Below are 6009 nucleotides of genomic sequence, written 5' to 3'. Positions count from 1 at the left end.
TACTTCAATACGCTGCCAGCGTGAAAAAGTGAGAGGCAAAAGATGCTGACCGAAGGGGTTCGGCAAACATTCCTTATGGCATGTGGACCCATCAGGACATTGAAGTCGATTAGCAGACGCTCTTCTACCTGCATAGGGACAACATAAAGTTAGCTGCCAAAAATAGCCCATACTAAGTGCGTTCCTTAAGACTAAATTAACCGCTCCTAAATGTCAACCAAAGTCGTTTCTGGTAGAAATTAATCTTTTTCAAATTGCTCGCTCTGGGTTCGGTCGAAGCACTGAGCCGATTTCCGGGGCAAACATCTTTTGAACATTTGGCTGTTGTTGCCGTTGATATGTCTGACGATGTTGGCAATTTCCTTTCAGTCATTTCGTCGTCTATCAGGGGCTGGATGTGTAGCTTGATGTAAAGAGCTTCGGCAAATCAGAAAGAATTTAGATCAGTGTGAAGTGAAAGGCAGGTCGATGGATCCAATTTCATATATTTTCCTCGTTTTAGTTTCCAATTTCTACTCAGTGCTCTCCCATCAGGTCTTCTGAGGCCCTCAAGAAAAGTGAAAGAGGGGAGAAAGCTCTTTCAGCAATTTAACATACCCCACTAGCAACTTTTGATTGATATTTGGATAAATGTTCAGTATACTCTCAGCAACTCAACTCGACATCAATCGCACACAACAATATCGGAACATCGCTCTCCCATACGGGAACAGTTGCTGTGAGCAACCATGCTGTAAACGAATGATTTTCTGCTTGATTCACTAAATTAGTTTGTCAAGACCAAGTAGCCTGCTGGAAAATCGATAATAGCGTTTGTCCCAAATTACGTCGAAAACTGGTTGCCCGTAAACAACTCCGGACGTGCCCCAGTTCAGACAGGGGAATGCCAGCCAATAAGAAGTCTTCCCTGACTCTGCACCCTATTGGCTGACGGATCAGTGTTAGGTTCACGCGCTTTTCAGGATTCACGAACGAACGGATACAGATACTTTGGAACACTTGTCGCACCGGTGCCCAGGACGCTGAGGGATATATTCTAGTGACAGCACCAAATCAACTATTTTTCTAGTGGCTGCAGTTTTTTTAATACTGCTTCAAATGATTGTAGCGTGCTGAATGAGATCTACGCCTAGACAACAATAGGGCCAAACCTACCAACCTGAAGATCTTGCTTGTTGAGCGGAACAGTCAGGTTACCTTTCCGATCAAGATTACTAGGAGTTGCCAGTAAAAATACCACTCCGTGTCTAGCTACTCAGTGACCTTTCAATGGAACCTTCCTTGAGAATAGCGGTTAACTTTGTTTAACGAGTGTTCAGTGTATACACATTGCAAGTGTGACACTGAAGGACAGAAGACCCACGCGGGTGAGGTAGCTGATAAGGCATATCTGCAGAGAGCGCTTAAGGTAACACTAAGTTGTACCGATCGCCTTCTCAGTTCGTGCGTTCCTGATAGAAAATGACAAAAACTTATTGTATGTCTGCAGTGTTACAATCTGCCTCAGGTTTAGCTGACTGAAAATTGATTTGCTTTGACCTCTCTGACCCGGCCCAGTGCTCATTCTGTGTTTTTTAACCTACTAATATTCACCTGGATAGCTTTTCAAATGTTTTGAATCTGCGCCGTTTATTGCTAGTGGAATAGTTGAGTAGACCAATTCGTTTATAATTGACTGTTCACTGTTCTTGTACACATTGGCTGCATAGGAATAATAAAAACTAGGAAATGTGGCCTGAAAGGAACTAGCTTTCCAGGAATGGAATGACCTTTTCTTATACAACTTTGCTGAGCTATCCAAGGTGATTGCTTGCACGTTCTCATTTAGCAAATAGCAGTTTGGTACTGGCCAACATTTTCAGGCGTGGAAGAAATTCTTCTCTGGTATACGTAACGAGTGACAAAAACTCCAGCACCAAAAAACTCTAGAGGTTTTCTATCTACTCCATTTTGGGGGACGAGTATACTCAAGACAACATCCATTTATCGTGCGCGTGCTCTTGGCAGCCGCAGCAAGCCAGCGAACCATCACTGTTGAACACTGTTGTTTAACTGTCGATTATAACGATGATGACAACGACGATGATGATGACCTCATTACCTTCTCCATGTAGTAAACTGGCACCCTGCCTATCATTACAGTGAGGACCAACGAAGGTGCCTCGTCTTGTGACTAGAACTGTGTCAGGCTTCAGTCACGTACTGTTGTTGTCAACGGTCTCTGTATCGTATTAGTACATCTCGATGTGGGTTTCATTTCGGCGATATACTGAAGTGTGGAGAGAACAACTTCAAACGGTGGTTATCCGGCGATGAGCAATAGGGATACGGGATTTGTGCGGAATGAATAAGCTAGGGACGAAATTTGGTCTTTGCTTTGGTGCTGAATGCCGGCAGTGTTCAAACCTAGCTAAACCAGTATACTTTCTAAAACATGGGCAATTCCATCATACCTGTGGGTTTTTTAGACGATCTTCACCTCTTTTTTGTGCTGTGAAGATCGACTTCGAATCGGCTGTTCACAACATTTTACGAGCTCGCGTAATCCACTTTTCTGACTTCATAACAAGCCCAGCTCCAATTGTGACTCGAACTCGACTGTTCTCATCATGTATATGCACGAAGCAAGTGATGTTAGCAATCAGATTGCTAACACGTTGAGCACGTCGACACGACTCACTTCTGGCCATTAATCGAGTCAATTGAATAGTCCGTCTAAAATTATGGCAGTATTCAGCAGACGGATAGCAGTGCAGTCAATGTTAGATGAGAAGGTTCATGGAAAAAGCAGATTCTCTGAGCCTCTATTTTTAAATCTGGCCCCGTTCTCACATCACTAGCATTGCCTATGGGTGGAACGGCGCCTGATATCACGTTGACGGTTGTCGATCTCTGACTGCCTTTTCTAAATTTCTAGGCTTTTCGCTCATCGGAAAAGAGGGAGTCAGTAATGTTGAGAATAATCCTGTTACATGTAGCAAAGTGACGCACGTTGAACTACCACATCCATTCAGTCTACAAGGCAAATCTTAGAATTGTGTCTTCGGAGCTACTCTCTTAGATTCAAATGAAAGGTAGAAAACCAATGTGTACTTTTCACAAACCAGTGGAAAGTCAAACTCTCGTTCCTGGTTTACATAACTGTAATCGCAAGTTGTAAACCAGATGCTCTCATCAAAAACGCCTACTGTTGGTCACTCAAGGCAAAACACGAGTGCCGAATATCTAGTCCAGAAAATGAGGTGACCGAATGTTGCTCCCTGTTTGTGTACAGCAGTAAGGAAGACTCTCGTCACACACTACCATGATGCACTGAAATTCCTTCATTGGTGGATTTTTGCCCGCTTCAAAGTTGCCTATACGATGGGGCTATGATTCGTCTGCAAGTGAAATGTAACGATCAAAGTAACTGGCTGAGGGATAAAATTACAGAGTGTCACTGTATGCATCGATCGAAAGTAGTACTATCCAGATCGCTTCACACAGTCAGGTGATGCTTCTGTTGAAACTAGTTGAATCCTTTCCGAAATTTCGTGATGTTTCCAGCGCTTCGTCCGACCATATTCACATCTGTCATGTCCACACTTTTATCCCGTACAGTGGAGTTGACCACCTGTTGAAACCTATTTCGGACACAATATAATCGAAGTAAGAGTGGGGGTGGGACTCTCAGCTGTTCGCTTCAGTTCATGTACTTTTTCACACACTTGCTAGCAAACAGTTGGAATCGATATGTCACACTAGAAAGACATTGGTAGATTGAACTATGAAATCCAAAAGTATCTTACGGTAAACGAAGGTGAGACGAGAGAGCTGTTTCTACCAATGAAGCCTATTCTGATGTGCTGTTGTAAAGAGAAATTTCTGAAACCGCCTAACTACAATGCAACCAGTGATGCCTGTACTAAATACGATACAGGTCAAATTTAATCTGATCTAACTGAAAATACCTAAAGATCTTGTCAACCAGGTACTGTATGTACTGTAAAATTGGACACAAAATTGGGCTCTGGGCTACTGATAGGTCTGAGAAACGTTTCAAGTAGACTAATTACAGTGAAACCTCCCGTTCATTTTTGGTAGTCTAAACACCCAGACTATTAAACACATTGCGAACAATTCAGAACGCAAATCGCGGAAACATCTGTTTAGAGCTTGGCTGTTTACAAAGGCTGTCTATGACGAACTTCTATGATAAACATTTGCCTGTCAACCACTATATCAAACTTTTCTCCTTTTCGCTTAAGCGAATATACACTCATTTGCAAACTAATTTGGTTTTTCGAGAGACTCACCTGGAACCAAGCTGAATCTGTCGTTTGTGATGTTCTCAGGCAACTGAATGTGCTGCACCAGGCCGCCTCATGTTTCAGTCGCTACGATATTCGAGATGTCGCGATACATGTATATCGTTGTAATGTACTACTCCTAAGGTTGCTGAAATTCCGTCGAAAGCCCAAGGCCAGTTTCGCCCTTTTTCTGTCGACGGATTTTCAGCAAACTTATGAGTAGTACATTACAAAGATATAACTGCTCGCTTGTTGCTATAAACTACAATAATGAAATTTACTGTTATACTGAAACACCATTTATTTTACGACTGCGAATTGCTGCGAGACATTTTATACAACCCTATCCTTATAGAGCGACCTTCCCCAAACAGTTTTTTCAATAGCCTCTGTGGAGTGGTTTTACCGTACGGTTGCAGTGTCTCGTTAGAATATAAATGCCCGGAGGCAGCGATCTGAATTCGACCGTCCTCCGTAAGGCTGTCACGTAACATACACAACATGGCAACGGACCAACACTTGTCTCTGTCACTAATCAGCGTCACGTGATGATTTGTTTGCATTCCAAAATCAAAACGATGAGAAAAATCGTTCGGTATCCGAACGACCTCGTTTTCGAATCCCACTCAGAATGTTTCAGTCTCATCTGCAAAATTTGCTTGCCCGCAGTGTATGGTCAAAAGGCGCACTTGTGGATACTTGACATTACCTGAAAAACATGGAAAACATGGTCAAAACTGAAAATTAGCAAATGGAGGCACAGCATTAGTAAATTTCATTTAAAGCTGGTACACATCTGTAAGCCTGTAAAAACAGGACATCTATGTCCACGCATTTAGGAATTATCTTCTTGTTTGATCAGACACCCCTGCTACTTATTTTGTGTTGTTTCTGTCCATTCTGTCATCAGAGTACATTATGTGAATTATACTGCACCGCCCACGACCTGCATTATCAACCTCTGTTTGGACTGCATTGTTTTCCTATCTACTTCACTTAGTTTTGTTTGCCTCTCATTCCCAAATAGTTCACTATATCGATTGGAAACAGTTTGGAACCGATTGAGAAGTCATCGTTTCAGAAGTGCTTAGTAAACAGTCGGCAAGCAATCGATAAAAAACCACAGATTATTTACTAAGTCCTTCTTCTTCAACGATTTAATCGATATTCTTTTACTGTCATTTACTCAAACCCAAATGGCTCCAATCCACGAGCATTGTTGATGAGGTTCGAACACGGGTTATGGGACAGTTTATCCAAAAAAATAAGAACAACGTATTGACCTCAAAGATTCTGAGATGGTCTGCGGCAAAATGCACTGTTGCACCAGAAGACGGTACATTTATCTGAAATATTAAGACTAAACTTTGGTAATAGGTTCACCTTTGTATTACGACTAGATCCGCTAAGCGTTTTCAAGGTCGTCAATTAGACATGGTATTGTACAACCCAATGAATCCCAGTCTGACAAAAATGATAAGCACTAGTAGTATACCAACTCTTTTTTGCGCGTTCGTGCCACTACTACTTTAAATCATCTGTTCATTTCAGACTGAGCATTTCCACTTCTTCCCCGCAAAAACATTTTTCCTCGTGTCGCGACAGACTAACACAAAACGAACCTGTCTCCGTGATAGGTTCAATCGTGAAAACTGAGATTCACTTTAAAATATATCCAGTCTGATACATCACTCATTTGGGAGTACTGAATCCACAGAGG

The 6009-nt window shown here is 42.2% G+C and overlaps 1 protein-coding gene across 1 annotated transcript in view; it reads left to right on the top strand.

Annotated features, from left to right (window-relative positions):
- Positions 1 to 6009, top strand: part of T265_00536 (hypothetical protein) — a gene marked incomplete at both ends in the record, with an annotated part of 50149 nt that overhangs the window by 7116 nt on the left and 37024 nt on the right. The window lies entirely within an intron of this gene.

This window comes from Opisthorchis viverrini (genome assembly GCF_000715545.1).
Source record: "Opisthorchis viverrini unplaced genomic scaffold opera_v5_5, whole genome shotgun sequence".
In the NCBI taxonomy this organism is placed as follows: Eukaryota; Metazoa; Platyhelminthes; class Trematoda; order Opisthorchiida; family Opisthorchiidae; genus Opisthorchis; species Opisthorchis viverrini.
The sequence above is the reverse complement of the archived record's forward strand: the minus strand, read 5'-3'. Positions and strand labels throughout refer to the sequence as shown.